Source organism: Camelus bactrianus, chromosome 7 (assembly GCF_048773025.1).
Source record: "Camelus bactrianus isolate YW-2024 breed Bactrian camel chromosome 7, ASM4877302v1, whole genome shotgun sequence".
Taxonomy (NCBI): domain Eukaryota; kingdom Metazoa; phylum Chordata; class Mammalia; order Artiodactyla; family Camelidae; genus Camelus; species Camelus bactrianus.
The window spans coordinates 50,211,661-50,224,537 of NC_133545.1; the positions used below are offsets into that span (position 1 = coordinate 50,211,661).

At 36.0% G+C, this 12,877-nt stretch overlaps 1 long non-coding RNA gene across 1 annotated transcript in view; it reads left to right on the forward strand.

The window, feature by feature from the left end:
* The window catches only part of LOC123611902 (uncharacterized), a 31,122-nt gene that overhangs the window by 16,036 nt on the left and 2,209 nt on the right, over window positions 1–12,877 (forward strand). Inside the window, exon 3 of the long non-coding RNA XR_012508184.1 lies at window positions 4,153–4,266. This is a non-coding gene — a long non-coding RNA (uncharacterized LOC123611902). The remainder of the gene's footprint in view (window positions 1–4,152; window positions 4,267–12,877) is intronic.

A 12,877-nucleotide genomic window follows, 5' to 3' on the forward strand; every position in this document is an offset into this window, starting at 1 on the left:
ATATTACATTCCATGATAAGGGTTGGTACCTTTGCTTTCTATATAAACCCTGAAGAGTATCATTCAATAAAATGAGAGTGCAGATGATGATGACATTACAATGCATATATCTCTCTCCATCCACACATATTATATATATGTGTATGTATATATATATATATATATGTAGATATACATATATAGAGATATATACATATATCAAGGAGAAATGCAGAAACCATTCCAACTTTACCAAATATAGTTTTATATTCATTTTTATAAACAATTAGACACATTTTGGAAATTGTTCATTTTCTCACTTCAGTGACTAATATTCTCACCCCCTACACCCATGCCATATGGCTTTTTCCTCTGTTCCTTTTACATGTAGGAGAGGTTGGAGACAGGGCTAGGCTCAGGGGAGCCAAAAGCATGCAACTCAACTCCATAAATAAAAACTCTTTTGAGTTTGTCACAATGACCAGTCTCTTTGAGATTCTAGTTGATCCCCATTATTAATAAAGAAAAAAAAGGATTAGTAAGAATAAGAATAACTAATAGGTACTAATTGTCTGGTGCCAGTCACTATATATAAATATCCTATTTCATGTTCACAACAGCACAGACAAAGAGGTCCTGTTATTATCCCCATTCTAAAGGAAATCTAATTTAAGGACAATTTAAGTCCTTCTCCATTTTTCTCTTGCTAGTACTGAAAAAAATCAAACTATGAACTGTAGTAAGTTATTTGGGTGACAAATGCTTGGAGTTATTTTGCATATCCCATTGTTAGAGTCCTTATGAATGTGAAATAAAACAAAACACCTCATGCTAAGTGGGTTAGGTGAAGTATAGATTTTCTTTTTTAATAAATAAATTTTTATTGACAAAGTCATGCCTGTTTGTTGACATATTGTCCAGGGCTGCTTTTGTGTTCTGATGGCAGAGTTTAATTCCAACAGAGGCCATATGATTGACAAAGTCTATAATATTTATCCACTGGCTCTCTGGAAGTATAGTTTTTAATCGGGCAGTCTGAGTATTTTGGTCCTTGATGACCCAAATAAACTCTAGCTTTTGCTATTTCCATCAGTGAGATGCAGAGAAACAGATACGAGTCATCTTCGTTTTTAATAGGATTTTTTTTTTTGTCTAGTAAATTAATATCCTTAAACAATCTGAGAAAATTCAGTCTTGGCCATCCTTGGTATTTCTGAAAATTAGTGTATTCATGAAATAATTATTCATACTAAATTCTATTCTGTATGATAGAAACACAATCTTGACACAGAATGGTTGCCATGATTTGAGGATTACATTCCTCAAAAAAAATTAGTTAAAATGTTCATCCTTATTCTTTCTTGCTTCATCCCATCAACTTAATGAAACCAAGAATGACAAGATACACAGAAAACCTGCATCTCAAGCCATGATTTTATTCCTAAAATCAAGTCTATTTTTAACAGCTACTGAGAGCCAGGACTAATTTTTACACAAAATTATGCATTCATGGAAAAACTGTGAATGAATCTACTGCTTGTTAAATGAACATAAGTAAATGATGGAGTAAACTGCCACCTAGAGTTGAGATTTTAATTCAGTTCAAAATATAACATAAAAATGATTCTATCAATTTGAGATTTTTTTTTTAATGTCTCAATACTTAACATGTACACAGAAGTCCTTTACTTTGGACTCTTTTAAGTTAATGTCTCTATATACTTGGAATGTCTTCCTCCAAAAAAGTAATGTTTCTATGAGGAAAATACAAGGCTACTAGAAATAAAATATGTTGATATTTATTGGCTATAGTTAGAAAAGTTGAATCTTTGGGAAAATATAGTTAATATATTAACATATATATGTGCTCCAAAAAAGAAGTCAAATTATTTAGAATGCCTTATGTTATAAATTCCTAGAACAAAATTACATTCAATCCAACTCTTCCATTCATAACCTATTTGAAGTCCTGCTTCACTTACAGTCACACTGTGGGATGTTGGGGGTGGCAGAAGCTTCTACTGCACACCAGGATCACTGTCAAAATCTGGGTGAACTATTCAGATTTAAATATGACAGTTATTTGTTCTAAGGTCTGAAGAGCCGATATTTTCACTTCCTTAACTAGGTTGTTCTAAAATTGTACCCTTGTCAGAAACCCTGAAATTAATGCAGTCGCCATCACAGAACCCAGCCGACTTAATAAATGGTGAACATCTCATTCTTATTCTAAATTTGCACCTACCCACAAGTGGAAAAGGATTTCTACATCTTAACCACTCACATGCAGCATGGATCAAGCTGTACTTCTGTGTGTGTGCTGTACTGGGAGTACGCATTTTCTGGGTTAAGCTGAGAATCTCTGTGAGATGAGGGTTTAGAAATAAGCTGTAGAACTCTGCACCTGCACAGTTCTGTGACTATATGTTTATAACCTGACTTCCCTCACTTTTCAACCCTGGCCTCATACCTGATTTATCTTTAAGTCTCTTGGTGCATGGAAAATAGGTTGTTGACTCCTTTCTGCCTCATATAACGTACTACTTCTTTCTCTTATTCCAGAACTTCCTCATTCTTATTTTCCCCACCCACTTCCCCAGCCCAAATTTATTAGCCTCTTTTTTTTCTCCTGAAATTCTCTTTCAATAATCCTTTCCCCCTCATTTCCATTATTCTCTTTGGGACCTCCATAACCCAATCTCTTGAGTACATATTTGTGCTTAATCCTGACTATTTTTCACAGCTTTCCTCCACCTCCTCTGAGTTCTCCATAGGTGTCTCTGCGTCTCTTCCAGCTTCCCCTAGGAAGTACTTGCCTGTGCTGCTTCTGCAGTCAGCCAGAAAGGGTTTCTCCTCACTCCCTAGCAATTTCTGTATTGTTAAATTATATATCACTTCTCAGGATTTGATATTTGCACCTTATTCTTTCAGTTCAACTTGCCTAGAAGTCCCTCTACACCTTTTTGCTTTTTCTTCTCCCCCTTCCACTAAGCCATTTTTGTCTGTTTTAGAGGATTTCAATCCTCAATCTTCATTGCCCTTTTGGTTTCTACCCCTACATCCAACCATAATTTAGTGTCTTGCCATTTATATTGAAACATCTTACAGCATGGATTGAATTCTACCCGTGTGAAAGGCATTATTCTCTGTGCTTTGCAATATTTATTATTTCATGTTTTTAAAAAGCTCCATGAACCAGGTATTATTATGTCCCCAATTTGCAGATAAGTAAACTTATGCATGAAAAGTTTTAAGTAATTGATCCAAGGGGACACAGGTAGTAAATAATGAAGCTGGAATTTGAACATCAAAAGGTTAGGCTCCAAGAGTCCATAGACTAGTCACTAGGCTCTGCTGCTTCTCTGCCTCAGCCCTTCTCTTAACTTTTCTTCCTGACTAGTTCTACTGCACACTAGACATGAACCTCAAAAGACATGGGACCACTTAGATTTACGTTGTTTTGAGAAGAGACTGGGAAAGTCAGCTCACCTCAGACTACTGCAATAGAAGCACCACAGGCGGCACTACTGTGAACAGAAAAATGGTAGGAAGGATTTGGAATCTGACAGGCTGGGATTTGATTCCAGGATCCACCACCTGTGTGAATACAAAGTAATTCTCTTTCTATTTTCTCCTCCTTTCTACTCCCAATCATGTCTCTTCCTATCTATTACTTACTTTTGAGTGGCTGCTATCTGAACTGATAAGGGTCTGGAGCCCCAGACCCTAACCTTTCTCCCTTAATCTCTCCTAATTGTTCACCCTTGTAATTTTTGACTCGTGTCAACATCTGCTAAATGGCAGGCCATTTTTTAAACCAAAACTTTATAGAAGTAATAAGTAAACCCCTAGAGAGCAAAGGATATTTTCTACAGGAAATAAGTGATAAATGGGAAAACTGTGAATCAATGCAGGGTGATCGGAGGAGCTGTGGGCGAGGCTGCTTTATAGGGATCTCATCAGAGGGAAGGCGAGGGGGCGGAGTTCTCACCCATCCTGTGCAGCTGTGCTGCTCAGTGCACCAGATCAGGGCGCTTCTGCCTGTGGCCGGGCTTCTGCAGTGCCGGGTGCAGCATCTCTGCACACGGCCCGCTGCCACTGCCATCTTGAATCAAGGTATCAGGTGCAGCTGTTCTGTGCTGGGAACTCTAATCCCACCTGTTAATCCCACAGGCAAGTGAAACCGGACTCCGCACAAAAGAAGAGGGAAGACCTTAACTCATCATATAGATTCCATCTCATTTTTCCAGGCGACCCCAGTGGGCTTTGCCAGTGACAAAATGCCAGGTATATCGTAAGTGCTCAATAAATATTAGCTATTGTTTTCATTACTCTCCTATGGGTCTATCACTTGACAATTAGAAGCCTGACTAATATTCTATGCAAATAAAAACAATAGGACATGCCAACTGGAGAAGTGGACACAACTCTGCTTTCATAATTGTATTTTTCATATTAACTTAATAGATCATACTACTCACACACCAATTGTATTACTTGAATTTTGACCTATATTAGCATTTTTTTTTATGCCACAGTCTGAATAGGGTTCTCAGAGTATATCCTATTAGGGGAAACTTTACCCAATACCAATATTGCTTAATAAATATGTAGCTCAGACCATTTTCATATATTAATATATTTTCAAATAATGAAAATACAATATAGTCAGGTGCATGTTCTTGGTGCTTAGAAAACAAAGAAATAATTTTCTAGGGGATTATTTTGGGGTGTATTATTGCCTAATGTCATATCCTAGCCCAGGCAAAGAAGAAACCTGCGGATGGGTCTGGTCAGTAAAATGGGCCCATGGCAGAGTTTCTGGTTCTGTCTAACCTAGGAAGTAGCATCAAATATAGGCAGAAAATTCAAGAGCAATTGTGCACCAAAAAAAAAAAAAAAAAAATACATACTCACAATTGTTCCTGAGGAAAAAAATCAGAAATCCTTCATGATCTTGGCAGCAGTTGACCTCGAAAATAGATGGGGCAACTAAATACAATCAACAAAAGTGATCAGGGAAAAGATGAATTTGAATTAATTTTTTCCACATGGTTTTCTTTCTAAAATAATTATTTTTATTAGTCTAGCCACACATACCAAAGTTTTACCCTGAGTATGATAATACCTTAAAGGCATTGTTCTACCCATGAGACCCATCAGAAAACTGTGGGTGGTGTGAAAAGATACAAAGAAACAAGAGTTCAGAGCCACATGAGTACTTGGGAACACTGCTAGACCCATGAGCCACCAAGGTTAGTGACTGGCCCCAGCCACCTGAGTAAACTCTCTGTGCCTGCATTTCCTTATCTGTAAGACAGGGACAGTAATAAACCTAGGGCAAAAGGTTGTCTAGAGAATTAGAAAAGATAATACATGGAAAAACTCTTCAAACAGTTTCAGAACATAGTATTTTCTTATTAAATATTAGTTATCATCATCATCATCATCATCATCATCATTTGCATTTAAATTTTAAAATGGACCATCTAAGTACGTGTTCCCTGGAGGCATCTTCCAGCGATGGTCACTTTGAAAATGTTCCCATCTTAAAATTTTTCCCATTTGCTGTGAAGTGTTAACCTTGTCATGGAATGACCATATCTTTTCTATTTTTTTTTTTTTTAGCCTGAGATTATTAAAGACACAGCAGTAGAAATTCCCTTAGTATTAGTGAAAGGGAACTGATAATTATTTTCTTCTTTACATTTATTCCAGTCTAAAGATTTAAAAGCCTTTTGTCAACACAGCTCCCAAGGAAGTTGTGCTAGTTCTTCACCTTTGAGAAGGGCTTGGTATTTTCAAAGCAACCTCAAATATTAATTAAACAACATCCTTATGAAGCAGGTCAGTACCTTTATCTTTCAGAGTATGTAAACAGGACACAGTGAGGTAAAATAGTAATTTGCCTTAGGTCATGAACTAGCTCATTTGAATTGGCTTCCTGTCAGTTAACTGGTCTGTGCCTCAGCCTGATAGGCCAAACTGCAACGAACAAAATATCAAAATACTACTTTGTGTATTGTTATATTTGGTGAGTCATTGGTGTATCCTGTCCTGTGCCTCCTGAATCTGAGCTTTGCATCTCATGTTCTCACTGCCTGAGGTAACCTTCTTTCCCTAGCCCTTTATGTTTCTAGCTAATTTCTACTCATGTTTTATAACTTAACTCATATGTACCCTCCTCTAAGAAGCCTTGCCTAAATTGCTGGCTGATTCAGAGCCTCTTATTCATTGTTCAGAAAGCACTCTGGATCCCACAGTGTAGCTCTATTGTGACAATGGCCTTTTTGAGAGAAAAATATTATTCTCTGTCTTTATGTTCTTGAGCGTGATACTGAGCACATAGTATTTGTTGAACAAATATTTTTGAATAGAGAATGTATAAATGATAAATGTGTTCGTCAGGTTAGGAAAGGAGATACCATAATAACAAACCCAGATTAAGTTGATTTCTCACTTAAAAGAAATGTGAGCACAGAGCAGAAGGAGGCTCTGCCCCAGTAACTCAAGGTACAGGCTGACAAGACTCCACTATCTTGTGGTGCTGGATTGTTGGAAGCAGGTAGACTTCTAGGTTGCCAAGACAAGAGAATTAAATGCTGGAGGATTGCATACTGGACATTAAATTCACCTGTGATAGTAATTTCCATCCAAAAATCACCAGCCAGAACTACTCACATAGGTACTAATGTAGACAAACAATGTCCCTCCTTGTCCTAGCTCCTTAAATCCCTAGCGTGAGTGAATTTGATGGCTGGCACCGTGGCTCTTCTTTGGCAGCCTGCCTTTGAGCTGCTGGAACTGCTTTGCACAGAGAGCTGGAAGTGCTTGGCATTCACATGCCAGTGACTGTTGGTTCATTAATGACTGTCTTGAGCTCAACTCTCTCCTCAGCTTAGGACAACTCAGAAGTATCACTCACCATCCAAAATTCTCCTGTGGGATCATGTTAAAGCCTGACCTCTGTGGGACTTGTGCCTTAGCTTATACTCTTGCTTGACTTTATTTCATTTCTTGCTTTGCTTCCATCACTTCCTTATTAGTCTCTGTGGAGAACATTTTCTTAATACCTCACTTGCACACATATTCTTGTCTTAAGACTATACCTGGGGAGCCCAACCTATGGCAGTGCCACCTAACTAAAAAGTGGGCAGAGAAGGGTAATGCACATTGTTTCTAGAAAGAGAACTGATAGAGGTGAGCATTGTGATGCCTACCACAGCATAATGAAGAGCAAGTAGGTGATTAAACTAACGGTCAAATGACATGGGTTTAGCCAGCTAACTTGATTAATGAGGACTGGATGCGGAGAAGGAGGACAGGATTGCATGGGCAAAGGGTCACCGAGAAGACTGACTTCTCTCTTGGGGAAGATGCTGAGGAAGCCAGGCCAGTAGTCCAAATTGCAAAGTTGAAAGTAACCCTGGGCTCCTGGGCTTGGTTCTAACAGGTAATAATAGAGATCAGAGATCAGAGGCAATACAAGGAGTCCATGTCACATCAGGGTAATAAACTGTATTTACAGGGAAATGTAAATACTGGAAGAAGTTGATTTGATGATTCTGGGTTATTATTTAGGGAAAGGCTTCAGTCAATGACTAATGGTATGGGGGACTTGAGGAAGAAGACATGATTTTTTTTAGTGGGAAGACGGTAGTAAATTCTATGCAGGGACCCTGAGTATTAGAGAAGCAGGCTAGAGGTTCCAGTCTTCGTGAAGTGCCAGGTAGGAAAGCAAAGACAGAATACCAAGTATTAGAAGCGAGCAACACTGTGAGGGGTAGAGGAAGTCTGCACTTGGAGACACATCTGCCCAGGGTGCACAAACACTCTAGGATACTGATCCTATAGTCCCAGAATTCAGGCCAGATACCTCTGACTGATTTTCCCTGCTCTGGTGAGGATAGCCTCAACCTCCCATGGAACAGAAATTCTTTCAGCAATAAGGGCTGGGAAGTCACATATTTCCTTTTAATGCTTCTGAATATTGAGTCATAGTTAGAAAAGTTTTCCATACACACATGTATTAAATAAATTCTCCCATGTTTTTCTCTAGTACTTACATGATTTAATATTTTACATTTAGATAATTGATGTATTCAGAGTTTTCTCTTATGTTTGGGTGAGGTATGTGTCTAATTTTGTCTTTTTCCAAAATTCTATCTAATATTCTTGTACATTTTTTATAAGTTCATCATTTATCTCAGTGATTTAAACTGCCATCTTTATCATTTACTTAATTCCACATGCAGTTGGAGGTATTTCTGGACTCGGTATTCTATTCCATTGGTCTCTCTATTCATGCATCTACTCCCTGCTATTTTAATTATAGAGGCTTTATAGCCTGTTTATATCACATAGGGCTAGTCCTCACTCACTTAGAATTTCTTTATTTAGAGTTTCCCCAGCTACTCTTGCATGTTTATTTTTCCATTTTACTCAGAGTCACCTATCTTCACCAAACAAACAAGTAAATTTCAGAGTATTTTTACTAGGACAACATTAAATGTACATATTAACTTGGAGTGAATTTACATCTTTATAATTTTGAGTTGTCCTATTAAAAAATAAGGGGAGTCTTTCCATTTCTTCAGGTCTACTTTCTGAGTTTTAGAGTATTTTAGTTTTCCTTACATAGGTTAAACACTTTTTAGTTAAGGCTATTTCTAAGTATTTATATTTTGGTTGTTATTATGAATATTTTTTCTTCAATTATATATTTTGAATGGTTATTTTTTATCTGTGAAAGCTATTGATTTTATGTTAATTTAACATCTGCTACCTTATTAAAAGTTATTTCCTTGTTTTTGTTAGTCTTAGCATTGATTCTCCTCTGTTCTAAGTATGCCAGCATATCATATCGCTCTTTCATTTTTGATTCTTACACTTCTGCTTATTCTCTCTTGTAAGACTGAATTGGCTAACACCTCCAATGGAAGTTTAACAGTAGTAGAGCCAATAGGCATCTTTGCCTTGTTCTTGACTTTGATGGGGATGCCTCCAGTGATTCTTTACATATTTATCATGTTATGGAAAGATGTATCAATTTATAGAGCTTTTAAACCATATCTAGGCATGTGTCTGGATTGAGGACTGAGCATCTCTCTTATAAAAATCTTCAAAACTGATTCTAATACAGTATAAACTTTCACTTGAGTTTATGTTCCATAACAATATAAGTAAGTACATTAATCAATTGCATAGACATTTGAATCACATCTTGTGTAGGACCTGTGGATACAAAGATAGGCTTCTTTCCTTCAATGAGCTAAATTTTATAGAGGCCTACAAACTAATGACTGCCTACAATATAATTATTACATTGCAGGAAGTGTTTCATTACTAGTATCTTTGCAGAATGCTGTCTTTATCTAGAGAGTTTATAAAATACGAACTCTTAAGTTTTACTAAATTGCATCCTATAATACTGTTAATCTCTGCTTTTAAATATAATTCAAAATTGACCTTCGTCGATAGTCACTGACTAAAAAAGTTACAATGTCCTACAGAAATTCTAAATTTCCTGCCTTACTTTCCCCTAACCCCACATGTTATTTTCAAATTTTAGAAGTATTAATTATGGCGAACAGTCTAACTTCATTTGTTGATTCCTGGTACTTTCATAATTATTTTATCACCAAAGACCAATCAGTTGTCTATTAAAGTTGTGCAAAGCATTCTCTTATTTTTTTTAAAGGGTTTTACACTAACATTTTAAATATTGTGTTCTGACCCCAAATCAACTCTGAGACCCATGTTTTTCCTCACAATGCCTGTTGTCTTCATTCTTTTAAAATTTCCCACTTTCAAATTTGAGGAGAGTAGAAAAGATGGTCTTAATGCTCCAGGGTAGGGGATAGAAGTGGAATTTTTGGAAAAAGAAGAGATGAAATTTTAAACTTAAAATGGACTGCAGAGTTTTTAAAGTTAGATATATTGAAATAAACTTTTGGCCTCCTATGTACTTGAACTGTTGCAACATTTGGTTGTCTTTCTCCCCTACCCTTACAGGTTTGCTTTCTGTCTATTGGGTCTGAGTTACCATCTGTTTGTGAGTTACTTGTGAATCAGAAAACAGAGAGGTCAGGATATGGTATGAGAAGAGGAAGTACAAAGATGATTGCTTAGGACTAATTCTAGATGCTATATTTCAGGAGAGACTGGTAAAGAGGAGCTTAAGATTTTTTTTTTTTTTTTTAGCTTACTGATCCCAGTTTATTAAAATGAAATAGTAGCAAGGGCAGGGGTTCTTTCTAGAAACAAAGGTTATTAATTTGGCTAGGATGTTAATCTTGCAAGAACAAGCTTGCAAATGATAAATAGGTAGAAGAAGAAACCCAGTAGAGGACAGTGTACCAGGCCTCTAGTAGGAATCTTGTCAGCTATGAAAGATGTCACATTATTTGCCCTTCTTCTGAAAATGTCAATTGATTGTTTTTTTGCCATTTAGTATTATCACCTTTTTATATGTAGGAGGAAAACTTATGCACCTATTTAAGTAACTTGTATGAAATAGAAAATGGCATTCAATCATTACCCTTCTGAAATATAACATTAACTTCCTAAATGTTTGGAACACTGTTCATAATTTCTTTTTTGATAGTTTCTCTACACTTCATGGGGTAAGTGTATTAAGCATATCAATGAACTGTACATATCATCTGCTTGTAATTTTCTCCCTGATAGTAGAAAAGTAAAAATATTCCAACTCTTAGTCAGTGCTGTGTATAGGAGAGCGTGTGGTGTTTTATATACTCCTCAGTATCTATGAAGTCTTTAGTGTGAAGAGCTGCCACATGGATCTGTTGATTATTTATTTTGCCTTTTTGAATTCTCTTTGCATGTTACCTTGAATAGTGACTTTAATATGTATCAAGCTCAGTTTATACAGTATTTTTAGTTTGGAATATGTTTCTACTTTTGATGTCAATGCAGAGCATCTTATAGGAGAAATGAATGATATTAATAAGTAGATAATGAAGAATAAGAATAAGAATATTTCTCATCCCAAACTAGATTTCTTTGCCTCTAACTTTATCTTCTTAGAGCTGAACATCTAGGGCCATATTAACTTGCACTTCTGTTATAATGAACTATCCTGAAAATCTGAGTTCTGTTGTCAGAAACATCCAGGGGTCAATTCCTTACTCTGATTGTACCAAGCCTTTCTTTTAAGCTATATGTTAGAGGATGGGAAAATATTGTTTATTTGGTGATAAGGGCCTTCACAACTTCCTGTGTCATGCTTATCTATCAAGCTATTTGTATACGTTTGGATTAACATTATAGCCAATAGCATAAGAAGTTTTCATGAAGACACTTATAGACTCCAAGAATGTTAACTATCCTTATCAACTGCCCATTAAATAAGTGTAACCTACCACAGCCTTAGAATTAAGGATAGAATTTTTTCTCTGTGCATTGATTAATCATTCTCAACTTAATGGTTTATATGATTTAGAGAAGCAACACTAAACTTCAACTAAGAGTAAAGTTTAAATGTATTCATTTCTTTCTTAAAAATATCCAGTTAATTTGATAGCTTTAGTTCTTAAGCTCTCATTGCTAGGCTTTACCAATTAACCTGATATCTTAGTCTAGTTGTATTCAGTGTAAGCCTTAAACATTATTTATTGACTTCTGCCTTAACAGGATATTTGTATTGTTGCCTATTGGCTCTGATGACAAAGTGTTTCTATTTTTTAGAAACTTAAATGTATCACATTTTAATTTTCAAACCAAATTTATTTTCAAAGAAAATTTGACTATATTTTAAATGAGATTTAAATAATTTCTTTTTAGTGCAATAGGTACAATCAACCAAAACTCTTAGAAAGGCTAACAAAATATTGCTTCAGTTAGGTGAGTGGGACCAGCACAGCCTCCTATGTCATGCTTATCCAAGCAATAAATTACTTTTTTTGGACAAAAATCATCCTCTGAAATTGCTTTACCTTTTTCTGAAGTAAAGGTATTGAATGCATGGTATTGGGAGCACTTTATTTTGCTTTTTATCAAATACACTTATTTTCCACTTGACAGCTAACATCACAAGAGAACAAGGTGGGTTTCTTAAATTTCACTGTTTTCTCATTCATATTGAGCCCAGTTTTAATTTACCCCAGTAAAGATTCTTACTGCCCTATAGCTTAATTTAATTAGCCTCTTAACCCAGAAGTCTTTTTGAAAGTAATTTTAAAACAACTGAGCTATATTTATCAGATTTGGATTTAATGCCTGATATTATTGATTATTTCTAAAGATAGATGAGGGTAACTTTTAAAATACTTTAAAATGAGAATATTTTTAGAATATAGATACTGACTTCTTATTACATGCTCATCTTCCTTGAAGTTTCATAAGTCAAGTGAATAACAAGTGCCTCCCATTTTAGTCTCTCTTGAGAAATATGCTAACAATATCACACGTGTAGAAATAGGCTAGTATGTGAAGAAGGTAACAACAAGGAAAGTATTAAATGAAAATTAAGTGCCTTTGGGGTTTAACACTCTAAGGAAGCCTTAAAATCTAGGTTGAAAACATCAGGTAAAGACAAATTCACACTCAGGTGAATGTAACCACCTCTAGGTTGGTGTCATATATATGCTGAGCGAATTCTGATACAGAAAGCTATTGGTTTAGTTTATTTTGACTCACAGTTAACTTCAGTCAGCTTTTGTGGGGTTTATAGGTCTTCTCGTGTATCTGAGGGAAGCTATGAACCCTGTTCTCAGTGTAGGGGCAGCAGGGGTGGGGGGAATGCACTTATACACAAATAAAAAAAATCTTGCATACAATATCAGGCAGTTTAGACTCACTGAAGTCTGTCCTTTAAGTGAATAAGAATTTGCCTTAGTCAATAATCTAATATTGCAAGTAAAAGAAAACCAGCTCA